Source organism: Fundulus heteroclitus, unplaced genomic scaffold (assembly GCF_011125445.2).
Source record: "Fundulus heteroclitus isolate FHET01 unplaced genomic scaffold, MU-UCD_Fhet_4.1 scaffold_61, whole genome shotgun sequence".
NCBI classification, from domain to species: Eukaryota; Metazoa; Chordata; class Actinopteri; order Cyprinodontiformes; family Fundulidae; genus Fundulus; species Fundulus heteroclitus.
The window spans coordinates 256,587-279,263 of NW_023397044.1; the positions used below are offsets into that span (position 1 = coordinate 256,587).

At 43.7% G+C, this 22,677-nt stretch overlaps 1 pseudogene; it reads left to right on the forward strand.

Annotated features, from left to right (window-relative positions):
• Nucleotides 1-9,236, forward strand: part of LOC118561317 — a 56,528-nt pseudogene extending 47,292 nt beyond the window's left edge.
• Nucleotides 9,237-22,677: the final 13,441 nt, after the last annotated feature.

Below are 22,677 nucleotides of genomic sequence, written 5' to 3' on the forward strand. Positions count from 1 at the left end.
TATAGGAATTTTTTTGACCAATGTGTATAATCTGACCCAATCTGTATAATCTGATTGATTTTGACTTTGTAAAGTGCCTTGAGATGACATATTTCATGAATTGGCGCTATATAAATAACATTGAATTGAATCATCTCTTTAGACCAAGTAAACTATCACATTTTATGAGACAGTTATCTCATTTTAAAGATATAATCATCTAACAATATTACTCTTAGCAAGTTAAAACTCCATAAAAATTTTAGACCAGCTTTTAGTTCCACTCTTTTATTATCCACATCTAGGCTACCTATAAATATAAAGTATGGCATGCCAAAAAACATTTTCGACAAAAGGCAATTTTAGTAACTGCCTTGCAATTTTATATCTAAGCATTAAAAATGATATTTCACCAATTTTCACAGCAAGATGGAAATAACGACGATCCAACATTTTAAGATTTTGTAAAAACCTTTTTCCTTTTTTACCTACCTTTTGAAATTAATACTTGTTTCAACTTCTCCAAAATTATACTTCAAGAAAACTATTGTGCTGTCCTGGGGCCATATGCAGCTAGACAGCTAGGACAAAAGTTCCCCACACAAAGCTTCCTTTTCTTGCGTTGTCTGAATAACCTTTGTTCCCAAATCTGGCTTTAAACATTGTTTTTTTGTCAAAAAGGAAAGTCCCAAGAGCCAGCTTCTAGTGGAGGAGTTCAAGTATCTTGTTCACGAATGAGGGGAAGATTGAGCGGGAGATCGACAGGCGGATTGGTGCAGCGTCGGCTGTGAAGCGGGCGCTGTACCTGTCCGTTGTGGTGAAGAGAGAGCTGAGCCAAAAGGCCAAGCTCTCGATTTACCAGTCAATCTACGTTCCTACCCTCATCTATGGTCACGAGCTTTGGGTCGTGACCGAAAGAACGAGATTTTCTCCAGACTCTGGGCTCTCTAAGGGAGAGCCCAGACTCTGGGCTCTCCCTTAGAGATAGGGTGAGGAGCTCAGTCATCCGGGGAGGACTCAGAGTAGAGCCGCTGCTCCTCCACGTCGAGAGGAGCCAGTTGAGGTGGCTCGGGCATCTGGTCAGGATGCCTCCTGGACGCCTCCCTGGAGAGGTGTTCCGGGCATGTCCCACCGGGAGGAGGCCCAGGGGAAGACCCAGGACACGCTGGAGGGACTATGTCTCCTGGCTGGCCTGGGAACGCCTTGGGATTCCTCCTGAGGAGCTGGCCCAAGTGGCTGGGGAGAGGGACGTCTGGGCCTCCCTACTGAAGCTGCTACCCCCGCGACCCGACCCCGGATAAGCGGAAGAAGACGGACAGACGGACGGACCAGACCGCTAGACATAATAGTCTTCGGTAACCATCGGGGGCAGTTGTCCTTTTTTGTGTTTCCTGTTAAACACTCGCCGATGGTATTGGATCTGGCTTGTTTAAGGGTCCACAATCCTCAGATTAATTGGGCCGAGTCCCGGCTAGAATCATGGTCTCCTGCTTGTTATTCACGCTGTTTGCAATCAGCTCGCCCGGTTTCTCCTCCTTCGTTTTCCTCCACACAACCTACTAATGACATCGATCTCTCTTGCGTTCCGCAAGAGTACCATGATCTCAGGCAAGTTTTTAGTAAGAGTCAGGCTACTTCACTTCCACCACATCGCCTGTACGACTGCGCCATTGACCTATTGCCGGGAGCACCATTACCCAACAGTCGCCTCTATAACATCTTGAGGTCTGAACGTCAAGCACTTGAAAAGTACATAAATGAATCACTCGCTGCAGGGTTGATCCGTCCATCCTCCTCCCCTTTAGGTGCCGGCTTCTTTTTTGTTGGTAAAAAGGACGGTTCTCTTAGACCCTGCATCGATTATCGTGGCCTTAATCAAATAACCATCAAGAATAAGTATCCACTTCCCTTACTTTCCTCAGCCCTTGAACCGGTCCAGAACGCAGTCATTTTCACTAAGCTCGATTTGCGCAACGCTTATCATTTAGTTCGGGTCAGACAAGGGGATGAATGGAAGACAGCTTTTAAGACGCCGTTAGGACACTTTGAGTATTTAGTTATGCCCTTTGGTTTATGCAATGCCCCAGCTGTCTTCCAATCTTTAGTTAACGATGTCCTTCGGGACTTTTTGAACAATTTTGTTTTCGTCTACTTAGACGACATTCTCATTTATTCTAGTAATCTCGAGCAGCATAAACAACATGTCCACCTTGTCCTGCAACGACTATTGGAGAATCGTCTATTTGTCAAAGCTGAATAATGCGATTTCCATCAGTCCTCAGTTCCTTTCCTCGGTCTAGTTTTAGAGGGCTGACAGTTCAGATCCGACCCAGAAAAGATAAGGGCGATAGTGGAGTGGCCCTTCCCTGAACCTCGGAAACAGCTTCAGCGTTTCCTTGGCTTTGCCAACTTTTATCGCAGGTTCATCAGGAACTACAGCCAAGTAGCCTCTCCCCTACACGCTCTGACCTCAACTAAGGTTCCGTTCGTCTGGGGCCCGGAGGCAGAAGCAGCTTTTAGTCTGCTCAAGTCACGGTTCTCCCAAGCGCCTATCCTTATTCATCCCAACCCACTTAAACTGTTCACCTTAGAAATAGATGCCTCAAACACTGGGGTAGGCGCAGTCTTGTCACAACTTTCAGACTCAGATAATAAACTCCATCCCTGTGCCTTCTTCTCGCCACGTTTATCCTTAGCCGAGCGTAACTACGATATTGGTGATCGTGAGCTGCTAGCAATTAAGTTGGCTTTAGAGGAGTGGCGGCACTGGCTTGAGGGATCCAAGCAACCCATTATTATATGGACGGACCATAAGAACCTCTCATACCTTCAGTCAGCTTGTCGCGTCAATTCTCGACAAGCCCGTTGGTCACTATTTTTCTCACGATTCAACCTTTTAATAACCTACAGACCTGGTTCAAGAAACATTAAGCCCGATGCCCTTTCACGTCAGTTCGCTCCTCCTGAACAAGAGAAGGAGCCGGAACGGATTCTTCCCCCCTCATGTTCTGTCGGAGCACTTCATTGGGACCTAGAAGATAGAATCAACCAGGTTCTGCGATTAGGCCCAGACCCCGGCACAGGTCCCACTGGTCTTAAGTATGTTCCCCAGTCTGTCCGCCCCAACGTCCTGCAATGATGCCACGATTCCAAGTTTTCCGCCCACCTAGGTATCTTCAGAACACAGTCCCAAGTCTCATGACGCTTTTGGTGGCCTTCATGGTCTAAGGACATAAGAGAGTATGTACTAGCCTGCCCAGTTTGTGCTCATAAAAACCTTCTAATCAGCCACCCTCAGGTCTACTCAGTCCACTTCCTATCCCCAAACGTCCCTGGTCCCACCTAGCCATTGACTTTATCACCGGACTCCCTACCTCCCAAGGCATGTCCACCATCTTAACCGCCTTGGACCGTTTCTCTAAGTCTTGCCAATTTATCCCCCTCTGTAAGCTCCCTAACGGCTTTCAGACCACCCAGCTCCTCATAAGACATGTCTTTCGACTTCACGGAATACCCATCGACATACTCTCTGACCGGGGTCCTCAGTTTGTCTCCCAGGTCTGGCGACACTTCTGCTCTGCCCTCAGCGCCCGTTACACCCTCACCTCCGGTTACCATCCACAAACTAATGGACAAACTGAACGCCTTAACCAACAGTTGGAAACTACCCTCCGCTGCCTCACGTCTTCGTCACCCACAGACTGGAACACGTTTTTGCCCTGGGTAGAGTATGCCTTGAATTCACATGTCTCCGCATCTACAGGTCACTCTCCCTTTGAAGTATCCCTTGGCTATCAACCCCCACTTCTCCCTACCGATGAACTCAAGATTCCCTTCTCCTCAGTCAACATCATACATCAACTACTGTCAGGATATCTGGATATTCATGTTTGCGTTATCCGGCCCACTCATTATAGCTAAAAATAAAGCTGAAGTTTTTAAAGTTAGTACAGAAAATCCTCTAGTCAAATGGCTATAGCTTCTGATAACTTCCGGTTTCCGGATAGGCACGAAAAAAGCTTGTTTCAAGCATAAGCGTGAAACAGCTCCGTGCTGTTGAAAAACCAGCAGATAGATGTCCCTTAGCTAGCGCGGAGCCACAGAGATTAACTTCCCTTAGCGGTCCTCCAGCAGCCGACTCTGGTAATTGGCTGCTCCATAGTCAGAAACATAGCACTAGAGACCATAACCAAATGCCTGCCAGGGGCCAGAACAGGCGACTTCAAATCCTACATGAAACTGCTAGCTCAGGTTAAGTGTCAATACAGTTAGATTGTTATTCACGCTCGCGGTAATGACCCTTTTGTCAATTATAGGTTGCTAAAGTTAGTGTTACTTCGGTGTGCAAGTTTGCTAAAACAATGTCGAACTCCATGATTTTCTTTGGTTACCTGCCTGATCTGACCAGTGATGATATGTTTAGCCGCGTGTCATCATTCAATCGCTGGTTGTCTAGGTGGTGTCCTGAAATTGACGTGGGCTACATTGATAGCTGGTGAACTTTCTGGGGAAAACCTGGTCTGATCTGGAGAGACGGCATCCATCCCACTTTGGATGGTACAGCTCTTTCTAGGAATCTGGCTAGATTTATTAGACAACCCAGGATCCAGACCATGAAGCAAAGCCACAGTTTAACACACCTCTCTTCTGTACTGTTACCCACCCATTGAGACGGTGTTTTTCCCACGGCCAAAACTAAACAGATGACAAACTGATCTTAAAGGAGCAAATCATAAAAATCTCATAAAAATCAATATGACTGTCAAGGTTCTGCGGGCTGTGCCCGGTCAAGGTGCAGCCGTTTTCCTCCCTCTCTTTTCACAGGTGGTTGCTGATGAGCGGAGAGGTGCTGAGCAGCAGGTGTCCGGCATTATGCAGCTCTCGATGGGGGTATTTAAGCGGACAGCTGCCAGCATAACACTGCCAGAGTGTTAACCTCTGTGGTTCAATCCACTCAGGATCCTGCTCTACAGTGCTCCTTGGTCTCTGTGCTTCCTATGACTAATCCTGCCGATACTAATTATTTTACTCTCAGCTTAAACTCTTGCACTGTAATCATTAGATCTTGCGTTACTCCTATATTAAAGGAGAAAACTTAAAGTTCAACTTTATCAACAGCAGTTTTTCTCCATAATTTTTAACCAAATTTCTCCCATGTGTGTCTCATCTTACAATGTCTGACAGTTGAAATTCTCTTTAACATAATTTTATAATTTTTATTAATTTCATGGTTACTGTGTCAAGGTTCATCTTAGCTCATTTAACACACTAAGTTTTAACAAAGAATTGTATTAAAACCTTTTAGAAACTTCTTGCTGTTCTAAAATACTTACATTTTTTCTGAAAAACTCAAACAGAAAACCCTTGTTTGTAAAAAAAAAAAAAAAAGCTCCACTATGTAGATTTCTAGAATATTGTTGTGACGTTAATCAGAAGCATTCCTATGTATCTCTTCTCTTATTTTAAAAATCTCAGCTGAGAAAAAGGAAGTGTGTGCATGCACAAAGTCGTAATTGGTTGATATAGGGTAGTTCATTGTTATTGTTTTGATGCGGGTTTTTCGCGCATGCGTGCCGGACTGGTTGGCAAAAGACGAACACAATGGCGGACGCAAACAGAAACTGACGAGTTCTCCACATATTTTTCTTCTTTAGATAACGTATCACAAGATCGTTTTAAGAGTAAGTTGATGGTTGATGGTATCAGATTGCCAGATCCACACAGCAAAAGCCTGAAGGGATGGAGCGAGTCTGTGAAATGCTGGCCAAGTGTTCCGTACCGCGACATATACAGCTGCCTTATAAACACGGCAGGCCAGTACAGACGAGAGAGCACGAAAGCCCCTGAAACCACTGGATGGCTACAATTATTTTATATCGGGAAAAAGGCTCCACCACCTGTGACAAATTCATAACATTTTCAAACCACAGCAGCTTGTCCTGGGTGTCTCCACACCCCCTGTGTGTGGAATGTCATCATCCTCCTGGAGCAACTATATTCATGCCTTTCCAAAGGCTGAATCATGAAGCATCGTTGCAAGCCCAGAATTTCAGCTCATGTCCTGTTAAATGTCCCGCTTTAGACCCCTTTTACCCCAAGTTGCATGTGAATCACCATATTTAAATGTCCTTCCCTTTAGACTCCAAAAGTGTATTCTAGTTGCTTTTCCTGAACGCCAACCTGTCCATGTCACGTTCGTGAAACCTTGCAGTTGAAATCCATCACCTGTAAAGCAAAGCAGTCATGCACAGTCCTATTCAAGATGTTCTTAGCACAACAGGAGTTCCACTGTTGGATGCCATTGTAGCTCTGATGTTTCTGAGTCAACCTTCGTGCACCAATATCATTTTCAAGCTGTTATCCTTCTATCAGCCCCTTTTATCCAGGAGTCGCTCTGCTGTCCCTACCAGATTCCAAATGTCCAACTAATCTAATTGTCCTTATTTCTTTTCTTTATGTAAGCAAGAGGATAATCATTGAATTATCCTGGTCTAAAAGACCTCTTAGGTTAATAGTTAGCTAAATTCAATAATATGTGTATTTGTTCACCAGGACGTTTTAACATCTGGTTAAAAAGGCGAACTATTGTATTATTTGCGTTTGAGCAGAGAGATGTTAAGTCTACTTAAATCTCTTAGGTAACTGCGTACAATTTCAAACAATTTTCACTGGTGCTTTAATCCCCAATTTACCCATGTTAGTTAGTAGAATAAGTGATTATTCTAATCCTTCAGTTTTATCCATTTAAACCCATGGCCATTTTGGCACTTTGTTGATGTCTCCCAGAGTGGCAGATTTTACAGACATCCTAATTATTTGGTTATTATTTGCGCCTCTACTTACTTCAAGATATCCAGTAAATGCAGTGTTCACAATTTCTCCTTCGCTTCTACAGGTAGCGTAAAGGTTCAGAGTTTATTCTGCTTATATTGAAAAATGTATTTACTCACTCGTTGATTCATTGATTAATTTATCATGTTAACTGTTGCTGTAATGCCCATTTCAGCTTTTTCGCCGACAAGTTTTTGTTTTTTCACGTTCAGAATTATTGCTCATTTATGTACATTTATTTTTCCTCTATCATCTTAATCTTATGTATATATATATATATATATATATATATATATATATATATATATATATATATATATATATATATATATATAGTCGTGATGCAGTTTTTGGCCTGCCTGTCTCCCCATGAACTTTTCAGCACTTTCCACCTTTCATGCAGCTCAGTTCTCATTCCACCTCCTCATTAATTCCACCTGCCGTTCCCAATCAAGCCTGGACTCAGTACACCTGCCAACACCTCTACTTAAACCTCCCTCAGTCTGCTCTTTCCCGCTGGATTGTCTTCATCCAAACCTCGCCCTAACTTGTGCTTCTCGCTTCTGCTAGTTAGGGCTTCCCACGCCTGCTAGCCAGAGCTTCCTACGTCTGCCATTCAGAGCTTCACACGTCTGCTAGTCAGAGCTCCCATGCCAGAGTTTCCTATGTCTGCCTGACAGAGTTCCCTTCGTCGACGCCTGCCTGCCCACCTGCAAGTTCTCTCTCTGCTGTGCTGCTGATTCTCCTACTTCCCCAGTGCTCCAAGTAATCTTTCTGCTGTGCTGCTGGTTCTGCTGCCACTTCAGCGCTCCAAGTACTCTCTCTTAGACTTAGACATCTTTATTTGTCATTTTGTATGTACAGAGTGCATACAGAACAAAATTTTGTTGCATACAGCTTGTAATTAAAAGTAAAAAATTGAAAAATAAAAAATGCAGGAAAATTGCAGCAGTGATTAAAAAGTAAACAATTGAAATGTAAACAATGCAGGAGAAGAGAACAATGAAAACCATTTGTATGTGCAGAAATTATGGTGCAAAAGGCATTTGTGCAAAAATGCATTTGGAAACTGCAAGTTCGGAAGCATTTGTAATGCTAGATGAAGATGCAATGGTGCAAATTTGCAGCAGTGGTGCAGGGTCCAGTTTAGAGTTCAGCAGTTCAGCAGTCTGATGGCAAAAGGGAAAAAGCTTTTGCAGAACCTGGTGAACCTGCAGTGAATGCTGCGGAACCTCTTCCCAGAAGGTAGCAGGGAGAACAGTCCATGGTGGGGGTTTGAGGGGTCTTTTTTGATGTTTCGGCCTTGGGACACGCAGCGCTGAGATGAAATGTCCTTAATGGAGGGGAGAGGAGCCCCGATTATCCCTTCTGCTGTCCTCACCACTCTCCTCACGTTGTTCCAGTCGGTGGCATTGCAATCTCCACACCACACAGAGAGACAGCTGGTCAGAATGCTCTCTATGGTGCTTCTGTAGAAGGTCGTGAGGATGGGCGGGGGCAGGTGGGCTCTTCTTATCCTCCGCAGAAAGTACAGTCGTTTCTGTGCCCTCTTCACCAGTGACGTGGTGTTCAGAGACCAGCTGAGGTTGTCCGTGATGTGCACCCCCAGGAACTTGGTGCTGCTGACCACTTCCACAGCTGTGCTGTTGATGAGCAGTGGAACGTGGTGAGGCCGGTTCTTCCTGAATTCGACGATGATCTCTTTCGTCTTCTCCACGTTCAGGATCAGGCTTTCTCTGCACCAGCCCACCCACTGCTCCACCTCCTCTCTGTAGTCCTGGTCGTTGTCTTCTCTGATCAGGCCCACCACCGTTGTGTCGTCAGCAAACTTCACAATGTGATTGGTGGTGAACTTGGGGACGCAGTCGTGTGTCATCAGGGTTACCAGCAGGGGGCTAAGGACGCAGCCCTGAGGGGAGCCCGTGCTGAGGGTGATGACATCAGAGGTGTTCTGTCCGACCCGGACTGACTGAGGTCTGTTGGTGAGGAAGTCTAGCAGCCAGTTGCGAAGGGGTGTGCTGAAGCCCAGATGTTTTCCCACCAGGTGCTGTTGGATGATGGTGTTAAAAGCTGAACTGAAGTCCAGGAACAGCATCCGCACGTGCGTATTCTTCTCCTCCAGGTGTGCCAGGCTTAGGTGAAGAGCAGAGAAGATGGTGTCCCCAGTGGAGCGGTTTTGCCGGTAGGCAAACTGGAACGGATCGAGTGTTGACTGCTGTGCTGCTGACCTCCTGCTACCCCAAGCACTCCAAGTAAGCTCTCTGCTTTGCTGCCGGCTGAACCACACCCCCAGCGCTCCAATAACTCTTGCTGCTGTGCTGCCAGCTAAACCTCAAACCCCAGCGTTCCAAGAACCCTCTCTGCTGCTGAGCTTCCGGCTCCTTCTGGACCTCAGCGCTCTCACGTCTGCCCTGTATGCTCCTTGACTCACAGCGTCTCCCTGGGTCTACAGCTATATATATATATATATATATATATATATATATATATATATATATATATATATATATATATATATATACACACACACTCACCGGCCACTTTATTAGGTACCCCATGCTAGTAACAGGTTGGACCCCCTTTTGCCTTCAGAACTGCCTCAATTCTTTGTGGCATAGATTCAACAAGGTGCTGGAAGCATTCCTCAGGGAGTTTGGTCCATAATGACATGATGGCATCACACAGTTGCCGCAGATTTGTCGGCTGCACATCCATGATGCGAATCTCCCGTTCCACCGCATCCCAAAGATGCTCTATTGGATTGAGATCTGGTGACTGTGGAGGCCATTTGAGTACAGCGAACTCATTATCATGTTCAAGAAACCAGTCTGAGATGATTCCAGCTTTATGACATGGCGCATTATCCTGCTGAAAGTAGCCATCATGGGTTGGGTACATTGTGGTCATAAAGGGATGGACATGGTCAGCAACAATACTCAGGTAGGCTGTGGCATTGCAACAATGCTCAATTGGTACCAAGGGGCCCAAAGAGTGCCAAGAAAATATTCCCCACACCATGACACCACCACCACCAGCCTGAACCGTTGATACAAGGCAGGATGGATCCATGCTTTCATGTTGTAGACGCCAAATTCTGACCCTACCATCCGACTGTCGCAGCAGAAATCGAGACTCATCAGACCAGGCAACGTTTTTCCAATCTTCTATTGTCCAATTTCGATGAGCTTGTGCAAATTGTAGCCTCAGTTTCCTGTTCTTAGCTGAAAGGAGTGGCACCCGATGTGGTCTTCTGCTGCTGTAGCCCATCTGCCTCAAAGTGCGACGTACTGTGCGTTCAGAGATGCTCTTCTGCCCACCTTGGTTGTAACGGGTGGTTATTTGAGTCACTGTTGCCCTTCTATCAGCTCGAACCAGTCTGGCCATTCTCCTCTGACCTCTGGCATCAACAAGGCATTTCCGCCCACAGAACTGCCGCTCACTGGATGTTTTTTCTTTTTCGGACCATTCTCTGTAAACCCTAGAGATGGTTGTGCGTGAAAATCCCAGTAGATTAGCAGTTTCTGAAATACTCAGACCAGCCCTTCTGGCACCAACAATCATACCACGTTTAAAGTCACTCAAATCACCTTTCTTCCCCATACTGATGCTCGGTTTGAACTGCAGGAGATTCTCTTGACCATGTCTACATGCCTAAATGCACTGAGTTGCCGCCATGTGATTGGCTGCTTAGAAATTAAGTGTTAACGAGCAGTTGGACAGGTGTACCTAATAAAGTGGCCGGTGAGTGTATATATATAATGTGTGTGTGTGTGTATTAGATGATAGATGATTTAGATAAAAACTTTGTTAGGAAAGTAAAAGAAAATCCCTCATATTAGGAGCTACTATCATCCTTGGGGTTTAATAACAATAAACATGATTGGTTTTAATCTGAAAATTTTCTTCTTAATGCATCCGCCAATGTGTTTTTTTAATGTGTGTTTTTATTTGTGTACAAGAAAATCTGAAGTGGTGTCTGCCAAAACTCATCTCTGTTTCTGTTGCTGTCTGTTGAAGATTCTCCGATGCCTCTGTCTTAGCATCAGCACTAGCAATGATTTTCTCTTTAAGTTTATGAACTTCTAGTGTCTCTCTCCAATGATAAGGGTTTCCACCCGTGGTTCAGTATCGAGAACATTGTCCAAAACAAAAACAAGATTCGTTTTAACCCTCCAGATCTCAAACTGCCCTCATTTTTGCTGATATTGTGCCCCAGAAACAGAGCACACTTACCCAGTTTCAAAATCTTATTCATATTCAGATGTTTACATCATGGTCAGATTTGTTTTATCATATCTTTTGTCCATTTTTCAGGTTGAACTGTCCATCTGAGGTTCGCCTCAGCTTAGTTAACCTCAAATGATTGTAACAGATGACGTTTAATGTGGCATTCTGATATCTTGATGCTCTTCCAAATTCCTCTTTTGCCAGCAGTAAAATTCGTAGTCAAAAGTCTCCCTTAAAAAATAAACACAAATGGGATTAATTTCCACTGTTATGCTGATGACACTCAGCTGTATTTATCCATAAATCCTGATGAATCCATTCAGTTACTTCGACTGCAGTCATGTCTTGATGACATCAAAAGCTGGATGACTTTAAATTTCCTGCATTTAAATTCTGACAAGACAGAAGTTGTAATCTTTGGACCAGAGTCCTCCAAAAATAAACTTCTTAATCAATCACTTAATCTGGATGGCATTAACTTGGCCTTTGGTAATAAAGTTAAAAATCTTGGTGTTGTTTTCGACCAAGACATGTCATTTAAATCCCATATTAAACAGGTTTCCAGAGTTTCCTTTTTTCACCTCAGGAATATCACCAAAATTAGAAACATTCTGTCCAGGGGTGATGCTGAAAAACTAGTCCATGCATTTGTTACTTCAAGGCTGGACTATTGTAATTCTTTACTATTAGGAAGTCCACAAAATGCAGTTCAAAGTCTTTAGCTGATCCAAAATGCTGCAGCAAGAGTTCTGATGAAAATCAACAAGAGGGATAATATTTCTCCTATTTTAGCTTCCCTTCATTGGCTTCCTGTTAGAAGAAGAATTTTAAATTCTATTCTTGATTTAACGTATAAAGCCCTTAATAATCAAGCTCCATCATATATCAGAGCTCTGATTACCCCGTATGTTCCTAACAGAGCACTTCGCTCTCAGACTGCAGGTCTGCTGGTGGTTCCTAGAGTCTCTAAAAGTAGAATGGGAGGCAGATCCTTTAGCTATCAGGCTCCTCTCCTGTGGAACTGTAATTGATATTAATAATTATCAATTAAGTGAGCATACCACTCATGAAAACAAATGATGCATCGTTTGTCTTTAATTTATTTATTCAAAGGCATGAGCGGATTATATCAGCCACTGGGGGTAATGCAGCTCTCACGGCCTGATGGGAAAGAGAAAGAGAACGTGACAGAACCTTACAATATTTTAACATTGAATGTTCAAAATGAGTAGTTGTTAATGTGGATAAGTTAGTATTGGGTCCTCCTCCCCTGTGCTCGCAAAAAGGATTTCAAAGGACTTAGAAATCCTCTAAGATCTATTCTGGATCTATTTTTTCATTTTCATGCACATGAGAACCATGGGGAGAGTTTCTGGCCAAGATAAACCTGTTTCTTCACAACATTTAGCCAGTTTGCTTTTTATGGTGAACCTTTACCTTTCTACACCTACCCCTGATTTGGATGATAAGCACAATATGTTTTTAATTAAGGTGGAGTGGTGGCTCAGTAGTTAGAGCAGCGCACTTGCACTCAGAGAAGGATGCAAGTGCCCGGGTTAATCCCCACAGTCTGCACTCTGGGTCCCTGAGCAAGACCGTTAACCCCTGATTTTTCCCCAGGCGCAGCACAATGGCAGCCCACTGCTCCCCAAGGGGATGGGTCAAGATGCAGGAGTGAATTTCTCCATTGTGAGATAAATAAAGTTATTTATTATTATATTATTATTATTTATTAGAAAACCAGAAATTTGCTGATTTCCCGCAAAGCTTTGTTTACAAAATATGTCCTATTATCACTGGAAATTAACTCCAGGACCCCCCAGCGTGGAAGGATCTCCATTAATAAGGCTTTTTCTACGGCACTGCTGTCTGCGTGTTTTGTTGGAAAAGCTTCAACATACATGGAAAACATGTCCATGACCACTAGACAATATTTCTTTCCTTCAGCAGGTGTCAGCTTAATGAAATCCATTATCAGATGTGGGAATGGAAACTGTAGAGGCGTATGTGCAGTTTGTGGCTGTGCAGGAACCCTAGACGGGTTGCAAGAAGCACAGATCAAATACTTTTAGCAGTAACTTTTTGCTACCACTGAAAACCCATTTGTGTATCAATATTTTTTAATCATATCCAGCATCAACCCTCTGGACGCGTGATCCAATTCATGTGTCTACACCACAGTTTTTCCTTCCACCAACTTACAAGCCTCAGTTAAAGCGATGAGTTGAGCTGTTTGAGCAGAATAGGAGTGCTGTAAAGGACCTGAGCGTAAAATACCTGATTCAGAACACGGCAAACCCATCTCAGTTCAAACCTGGAGCAGAACGGGAGGAGGAGCCGTCAACATACAATACGAGATCAGTGTTAGACAAAGGGGTGTCTGGTAAGTCAGGACGAGGGGTACAAGACAGCTGCGCAGTCATGACTTTACTCATCCTCCTCTGTAGGCAAGAAGTGTGGCTGGGTTTAAAATACTGCATTGTTTTACAGGGATGTTAGGCATGTCCAATAAAATTTAAGAAAATTTAAGCCACCTTGCTGCTGATAAATAAGAAGTCTTTTGTTCCAGGAGGATGATAGAAACAGAATGTGGAACAAAAACTGTCAGAGAGTTGTAGCCAACAATGTCACGTGACGCTAACACTGCTTTCTCAGCTGCAGCAAGAGCGCGCAAACAACCAGGCAAACCAGCTGCAACAGCGTGAAGTTTACTGGAATAATAAGCCACAGGTCGCAATTTGTCACCATGAGATTGCAACAAAACAGATGACATGAAACCAGATTTTTTATCCATCATTTGAATAAATGTTTTTTCAGGGTTTGGCAAAGCCAGCACCGGTGCAGAGGACCAGGTTGCTTTCAGAGCAGAGAAAGCCAGTTCTGCCTCAGACGTCCATGTGATTTTATCAGCAGCTGCCAGTCCCCGTCCGTGTATTAAAGCAGCCAACAGAGATTCAAGCTTGGAGTAGTTTGGAATGTGAGCTCTGCAGTAACCTGTCATACCCAGAAATGACATCATTTGTTTCTTCGTGATTTGTTTTTGGTTTTTTAGAACCGCTTTGATCCGCTGAGGTAACAACTTTTTGCTTTTATGTTAAAGAACATGGCCCAAAAATGTGACTTCCTCCTGCACAAACTGCATTTAGATTTTGAGACTTTATGGCCTTTTTTATAGAGATGTTAAAGCTATTTTAACATATCTGTCCTGCATTGATTAGCTGATTCGGCACAGATTAACAAATCATCAATGTATTAAATGAGAAAGTTTCCAGAAGTCAAATTCAGGTCTGTCAGACGCAAGGGAACTACCATAAAAGTCATGTGAATCAATATGTCACTGTCAGGTGCAAAAGTAGCCGGTCAACGGCGGCAAATCGTTGTCTATAGCAGCTCTTGCCGCCGCCTACATTTCCCTGATTATATAATGGAGCGATATTTGTGCCTTTTGTTTGAGCGCGCAGGAACCAATCCGAGCTCAACTCTGAAAAACTCTTCGCTCGCGGAGCGAGCGCACAGCACAGCTGGTGTTGAGCATGGAATGAGCAGGTCGAGAGCGTGAGCAGAGAAGGAACTGAGCGCGTGCGAGACCGGTTTTGAGCGCGCTCGTGTTGTCTCACTGCGTGCTCGGAAGTTAGTAAATTGTCATATATTCACCTAATCTGATCTGTTTTATGTGGTGCTAGTAATTCAAATTCAACTAATTTTATGCTAATTTGTTCAAAACCTTGTTAAAACATGATGATAACATGTGAAAAAATGTTTTAAGAATAATAATAAAAAAAAACAAAGGTTGTTTTTGAAGAATTGATCATTCACTTTTTTTTTGCTTTTTATTCAATTTAAAACATGCACTCTGACTCTATTCTTTAAATAATCACCTGTCTTGAAAGCTTCCAAAATACATCAGGGAGACTGTATTTTTCTAAATTCTCCCCTCCGGGGCTCGGGCACCGGCATAAGTTCAATTCAATTCAATTCAATTCAATTTTATTTATATAGCGCCAAATCATGAAACATGTCATCTCAAGGCACTTTACAAAGTCAAGTTCAATCATATTATATAGATTGGGTCAGATTATACAGATTGGTCAAAAATTTCCTATATAAGGAAACCAGTTGATTGCATCAAAGTCCCAACAAGCAGCATTCACTCCTGGGGAACCGTAGAGCCACAGGAAGAGTCATCTGCATTGTACATGGCTTTGCTGCAATCCCTCATACTGAGCAAGCATGAAGCGACAGTGTACCCTCCTACATGATAGTGTGTGGCCTGCTACTGTAAAAAAGTTTGACTGCCCTGCAGGTGTCGCAGCATTTACTGCTGAGACAAAATGTTAAGGCTCAGGACCAGCTGGAAGCTTCCATTCGTATGCATACAAAGATTTATCTAAGGCCCCAATGTACTGCAGTAAAGTCAGAGTCAGAGTCCTGAGTGTGAACCGTTAGTCCGTCAGAGGTTGAAATGATAATGTCCAATCTACACATCAAAGCTCTATCCATAAGATTGAAAGAACATAGAGGAGACACCAAAAGAAAAAGAAAAGAAAAACCAAAAGAAACAGACACACTTTCCCTATCTGAAGCTGAGACAGAATGAACATAACCACTGAGCTTTGGCTGTTACTTGATACATTTAGCAGATAAGAATAAGTTGCACCCGAGTCAACAACAAAATTAATTTCTTCACCTATTACCAGCATAGAAAACATTTTAAAGGCATTTTTTAAAAAGGCAGGGGTCTCTGTGTGGAGATACGTGCCTGACGAAACAGCTCTGGCACATTCTAAGTGTGTGATGGCCTCTGTGAGCAAACTATGTGGATCAGTAGAAGCAGGTACCATTTCAGCATTCAAACACAGGTGTAGCGTTGTGTGTGTGTGTGAAGCCTCACGCTCCTTGGCAGGTCCCTTCTCAATGAGGTTGGCCAGGGTCCGATCCCCCACCTGTCAGTTGCCGGCACCAGGCTGCTGCGGTTCCAGCGGGCAGTCGTTCTTCCCAATTGTCCACAGTTGTGACATGCATTAGAATGAGACCACTGTCCACAACCACGGCCTCTGCCCTTGTGTGCATGGCCACATCCACGATGGTTAGATCTTCCTGGTTGAGATCCATCAGAAAACAGGATTAGGGCAACCTTGTGCAGATCAGTTTCTCTTCTTTTTCTTTCCTCCACTGATGACATCACTGCTGAGCAGAGCATGTCTCTTTGAATGGGCCAGACGCAAAACTTGACTCCAGTCTCCAGACAAAGTTTACTTTCTGCAGCAAACCTTTCTCCTTCCTCTCTCGGGTTAGGGAGGAGGGTAGCGCTGGCCTGGATGTCAGCTGCAGTCCTTGGTCTAAACATGGGGTTCATTCGCTCCTGTCACCTCCAGCATGGGAAATTCATGAATCTGTCCTTCCTGTGTTTACGCGCTGTTTCCCATTTCTCTGGCATGTGAAAAACAGAGAGGTGCGAATAAAGTCCAGTTCTGGCTTTGAGATGACTCTGCTCTGCCTTGGGACAACTACGGGATCCTTCCGTAGTTGTCCACCCGCTGCTCCCTCAGAGCCGCACTGCTTGCTGAGCTCGCCTCGCTCCCCAGCCTTGCCTCGGTCAGCATGCTGTGGAGCAGGTAGATGTCTTCACTTAGGGGGACAGGAGTCCGGATCCGGGTCAGCCACCTGGAGGGCCTGCAGCTCCACCTGCAATGCAGCATATGGGAAGGAGGGTGAAACACCACATGTCTATATGTAATTTTAAACATGGGGTCATCAGCAGCCCAACAAGCATTGTCACGTCTGTTTCCCATGTCCCCGGATATATATTTTCCCCTGCCCTCTGTTTCAGTTCAGAATTTAGCTTTAGTATTCACTGTAGCACTTTATTCATCTTTCCCTCAGATCCAAATCCTTTTATGTTTTTTTTTAAATTGTTTTTTTTCCCAGTCTCTATCCATCAACTCTTATTCAACTGATTTATACTTAAAGTTCCACCCCGTAAAAAAACAAACTTATCTTCCCAAATTAAAGCACATTCAACAAAATCATCTCCACTTTTTGCCCTCATAATTTTATATATTGTAGAATCTGGAGGAGGGGGAGACACCCCCGAGGCCTTTGAGGTTCCGGAACCCATTTTTACCACAGGCGGCACGTCTGCCCATCCTGGCTTTCTCCTTTATTAGGTGTAGAAATGCTAAAACCACCCGCAAAACCCTTTGTCTTGCTTGGTCCTATTGTTACCAATAGACCAGCCCTGTTCTCCTGACAGGGTCAGGCCCTCTCGCGCTGATGTTCCCACTCCACCAACTCTGCAAAATTAAACAAGTATTAGGAGATGATGGTTAATGTGCAACAAAATGGTTTAGAGCAGTGTCTCACCCAGAAATCATCACAGAATTTTCTTTGATTCGGATCCGATTGGCCAGGAGCTGCAGGCAGGTTCCAGGACTCCCCTTATTTCAATGTAGGTGGTCTGAAGATAAGTCTTCAAGCTGGCCAAGCATCCTTATCCATAACCACACCTGCCTCCTGGCATATCGGATCCTGCCGACAACGCCAAATTGTAATGGATATTAATAATTATCAATTAAGCACACCACTCATGAAAACAAATGATGCATCGTTTGTCTTTAAGTTATTTATTCAAAGACATGAGCGTTTGAATGTCTCTGTCCCCCAACGCTGTCAGGAAACAGAGCAACGAGAAGAAGAACATGTGAGACCCGAGTGGTAAACTTAAGATTATTATCAATAACAAAACTAACTAGAAAAATTTCTGAAGAAATTTAGCAAGGCGCCTGCCACTTGGTGCGTACCGTACCGTCAGAAATAGCAACAGGAAGTAACACTGCGAATTTCAGCTTCCTACGGTCTTCACAGCCCTCGCAGCGGCCGTTGAAAGGTGCCATGTTAAGTCAATGGACCTCCTAGGAGCCTCTTGCTAGCAGCGTTGTCATGGAGACTCACTGACAGCTACAGCCCTCTCTGTCTGTAAAGGCAGAAGAACTCTGGCTAAGCAGCTTTTGGTAGGACCTTCCAAAAGCTATTTCCGGTTAGCAACATGCTAACGGTTAGCCGCTAGCATGGCTGTGTTCAGTATCACTGGGTGATGTTACTCTGTTAGTTTGGTTGAAATCCTGTACTGAGAAGTGCCTACAAAGGGAGATAATCCTAAAATTCACCAAATCTGTCAAGCAGAAGTTTGTACAGGCTTCCTAGAGCTACTTCCGGTTAGCAACATGCTAACCGTTAGCCGCTAACATGGTTGTGTTTGGTATCACTGGGTTAGTGTACTCTGTTAGTTTGGTCCAAATCCTGTACTGGGATGAGCCTCAAATAGGGAGAAAATACGTCATTTATAATGTTGCCATGGTAACTCAAAATGGCGGGTGGTACAAAAAAATACTTCATGGGATCAGCACACATGTTTTAATATACACACTGGGGGGATTATAACACAAAAATCTTAGTCACCTACGCCAGGTTTCGAACCCACGACCTCTTGCATGCAAAGCCTGCACTTTCCCTCTGAGCTAAACTGTAGCAGCATATATGGGCATGCATTATTGGGTCCATAAGGGGTTTGGTCCCCCATTGAAAAGCATTGGATGTTTGACACCTCGTAGCTTGGAGATGCTTTATGCCACGTAGCCCAAATTTCTTGTGGAGCTTTCTCTCTAAAGTAAGAACAGACTCTGTGAAGCAGAAGTTGGTGAGACCTTCCTAGAGCTACTTCCGGTTAGCAACATGCTAACCGTTAGCCGCTAACATGGTTGTGTTTGGTATCACTGGGTGAGTGTACTCTGTTAGTTTGGTCCAAATCCTGTACTGGGAAGTGCCTCAAATAGGGGTGCCAATACTTTATGTCACCAAACGTGACCAAAGTTCATGGGACAGATTGGCCTCCTTTAGCAACTCAGCCTCACCACATCTGGGCATAGAACTCAACATTTGACCAAAATTGTCAGTAGCGCCATTTCCCACAGGTGGGTGGTGCTGTATTGGCCAATTGGGTCATGTCTGGTTATCATGCCAGGTCCTGTTGGAAGCAAAGTTCCAATAGGAAAGCATGTGAAATCCCAAATGGGACAGAAAACTGACACATGGCTGAAAGTCACATGAAAATTTTAAAATGTTAAGAGGAAGTGACTATGTGAATTTCAGATTTCTACATTAATCACAGCAGCTGCAGTGAGCGATGAAAGTTGCCATTGTATCTTAATGGAGCGTGTCCCTCTGGCCCTCAGAGTTCCGTCGTCATGGAAACTCACTCACACACCTGCAGCGGCCAGAATGCCGAAGTGCAGAGACTTTGCTCACAATAAGTCCCATTAGATTATAATGGAGAACTTTGCCCCGAACAACGCTTCATATCTCCTGATCTATAAATGGTAGAGACGTAATTTTTTCTGCGTTTAGTTCATAACGGATAGGGGAAGAAGAAAAGCTATCGTTTTTTGCTGGAAAAAGTTTAATAAAGGCGTAAAAAATTATGATCTAAATGGGATTTTTATGGATTTTCAGAAATCCTCTTAAAACAATTCCGAACAAATCGCTGTAGCTCAAAAAGTATAAGAGATATCAAAATAATTCTTTCACCATGAGTATCAGCAGGCTTTTGAGGACCAGGAAGCTCATTTTTATGTTTGTACAAAAATCGGTGTAGACACAGCGACGATGTAAAAAAGTGGTTGATGTGGGAAAATGCAGCTCCAAAGCGTTTTTAGGATTTTGCACATTCGCTACTCCCGAACAAATTGTTCCTGCGGAAAAACCGTAACAGTTATCCACAAAATTCCTTTTTTGTGAGTGCCAGAAGGGTTGGGACATTCATGTGTGAAAGTCTCATGCCTGTACATAAAACGGTTTAGGAGTAGCGACGATGCGAAAACATGTGATGTTTTGGATTTTTAGACGTCATTTTTCAAAACCGCTCCATAGGAAATGAATGGGGGAGGTTTCGGGTTTGTGTCGGTCTGAGGTGATTTGCGAAAAATCTATAAATGCCACACCAATGAGGATTACATTTCCCGAATCCTGACAAAAATACCTACGTTTTGATGTATAATTTGTCTACATAGAGGGAAAATTGAGCGAGTAAGGTCAAGTTGTTCGGAGTTTTGAAATTTTAAAAAAAGCTAGAGTGGGCCACTCTAGCGGTTGGAGAATTCCGTCATTGACTTTCATTGTAAACGATGATTTCGCTGATTTTTGGACATGAGCTTTGAGGAGTAACTGTGAGGAGACGACAAAAGATATCCACATCCCGTTTTCACTTCTGAGTAGGTCACAGATATATCTACAAACTGGAAGTTAAACGGTGTTCGTAGGTGAAAGCATGACGACACAGTACAGCGTTGAAATTGGTCATTTGGAGGCCTTTTTGAGGCTTTCTTTCTACCCGACTCCATTCATTCCTATGGGTTTTTTTGGGGGGGGTTTTCGCTAATTTTGTTGCCATGGTAACTCGAAACCCCAATAAAAGTAGTAGCACACATTTCTTAATCGAGCCGCAGGTTTTGATACCTATATTGTGGGGGTGCACGCTACGGTTCGGGCCGCATTAGCCGTGACGGAATAATAATAAAGAATAACTAGAAAAATTTCTGAAGAAATTTAGCAAGGCGCCTGCCACTTGGTGCGTACCGTACCGTCAGAAATAGCAACAGGAAGTAACACTGCGAATTTCAGGTTCCTACGGTCTTCACAGCCCTCGCAGCGGCTGTTGAAAGGTGCCATGTTAAGTCAATGGACCTCCTAGGAGCCTCTTGCTAGCAGCGTTGTCATGGAGACTCACTGACAGCTACAGCCCTCTCTGTCTGTAAAGGTTGAAGAACTCTGGCTAAGCAGCTGTTGGTAGGACCTTCCTAAAGCTATTTCCGGTTAGCAACATGCTAACGGTTAGCCGCTAGCATGGCTGTGTTCAGTATCACCGGGTGATGTTACTCTGTTAGTTTGGTTGAAATCCTGTACTGAGAAGTGCCTAAAAAGGGAGAAAATCCTAAAATTCACCAAATCTGTCAAGCAGAAGTTTGTACAGGCTTCCTAGAGCTAATTCCGGTTAGCAACATGCTAACCGTTAGCCGCTAACATGGTTGTGTATGGTATCACTGGGTGAGTGTACTCTGTCAGTTTGGTCCAAATCCTGTACTGGGATGTGCCTCAAATAGGGGGAAAAAACGTCATTTATAACGTTGCCATGGTAACTCAAAATGGCGGGTGGTACAAAAAATACTTCATGGGATCAGCACACATGTTTTGATATTCACACTGTGAGGATTATAATACAAAACTCCAAGTTTTCCATACCGGGAATCGATCCCACGACCTCTTGCATGCAAAGCCTGCACTTTCCATCTGTGCTACACTGTAGCGCCATATATGGGCATGCATTATTGGAAACATAAGTGGTTTGATCCAAAATGGCACAGAAAACTGACACATGGCTGAAAGTCACATGGAAATTTGAAAATGTTAAGAGGAAGTGACTGTGCGAATTTCAGATTTCTACATTAATCACAGCCACTGCAGTGAGCGATGAAAGTTGCCATTGTATCTCAATGGAGCGTCTAGCTCTGGCCCTCAGAGTTCCGTCGTCATGGAAACTCACTGACACACCTGCAGCGGCCGAAGTGCAGACACTTTGGTCACAATAAGTCCCATTGGATTATAATGGAGAACTTTGCCTCGAACAACGCACGATTTCTCCGGAACCGTAAATGGTAGAGACGTAATTTTTTCTGTGTTTATTTCGTAAAGGATAGGGGAAGAAGACTTGCTATCGGTTTTTGCTGGAAAAAGTTTAATAAAGGCGTAAAAAATTATGATCTAAAGGACATTTTTATGAAATTTCAGAAATCCTCTGAAAATGATCCCGAACAAATCGCTCTGGCTAAAAAAGTATAAGAGATATCAAAATGATTATTTCACTGTGAGTATCAGCAGGCTTTTGATGACCATGTAGCTCATTTTCATATTTTTACAAAAATCGGTGTAGGCACAGCGATGATGTAAAAAAGTGGATGATGTGGGAAAATGCAGCTCCAAAGCGATTTCAGGATTTTGCACATTCGCTACTCCCGAACAAATTGTTCCTGCGGAAAAACCGTAACAGTTATCCACAGAATTCCTTTTTTGTGAGTGCCAGAAGGGTTGGGACATTCATGTGTGAAAGTCTCATGTCTGTACATAAAACGGTTTAGGAGTAGCGACGATGCGAAAACGTGATGTTTTGGATTTTTAGACGTCATTTTTCAAAACCGCTCCATAGGAAATGAATGGGGGAGGTTTCGGGTTTGTGTCGCTCTGAGGTGATTTGCGAAAAATCTATAAATGCCACACCAATGAGGGTTACATTTCCCGAAGCCTGACAAAAATACCTACGTTTTGATGTATAATTTGTCTACGTAGAGTGAAAATTGAGCGAGTAAGGTCAAGTTGTTCGGAGTTTTGAAATCTTTAAAAAAGCTAGAGTGGCCCACTCTAGCGGTTGGAGAATTCCGTCATTGACTTTCATTGTAAACGATGATTTCGCTGATTTTTGGACACGAGCTTTGAGGAGTAACTATGAAGAGACGATAAAAGATATCCACATCCCGTTTTCACTTCTGAGTAGGTCACAGATATATCTACAAACTGGAAGTTAAACGGTGTTCA